Source organism: Eimeria mitis, genomic scaffold, assembly GCF_000499745.2.
Source record: "Eimeria mitis Houghton genomic scaffold, Emh_scaff1934, whole genome shotgun sequence".
In the NCBI taxonomy this organism is placed as follows: domain Eukaryota; phylum Apicomplexa; class Conoidasida; order Eucoccidiorida; family Eimeriidae; genus Eimeria; species Eimeria mitis.
In genome coordinates, this window is record NW_013570256.1 from 3,936 (window position 1) to 4,182 (window position 247).

General features: G+C 40.9%; 1 protein-coding gene across 1 annotated transcript in view; it reads left to right on the forward strand.

Annotated features, from left to right (window-relative positions):
- EMH_0046100 (transcription factor S-II central domain-containing protein, putative) overlaps positions 1-247 on the forward strand; it is a gene marked incomplete at both ends in the record, with an annotated part of 9,693 nt that overhangs the window by 3,040 nt on the left and 6,406 nt on the right. The gene's annotated exons all lie outside the window — the stretch shown is intronic.

Genomic DNA, 247 nt, shown 5'->3' on the forward strand with positions numbered 1-247 from the left:
ACTGGTTGTTAGTTAAACAAAAAAGAAATAAAATAAAATAAAATAAAATAAATAAAAAATAAATATATTTATATTTTTCTTAATTATACTTCATTCTCTGCTGGCTTACTGCTGCTGTTCCCAGCAATTTGTTGCTGCTGTTGCTGCGGTTGCTGCTGCTGCTGCCGCTGCTGCTGTTGCTGCTGCTGCTGCTGCTGCTGCTGCTGTTATAAGGAGGCCCCTCCAAAAGCCCCACTGGCGGGTGCAT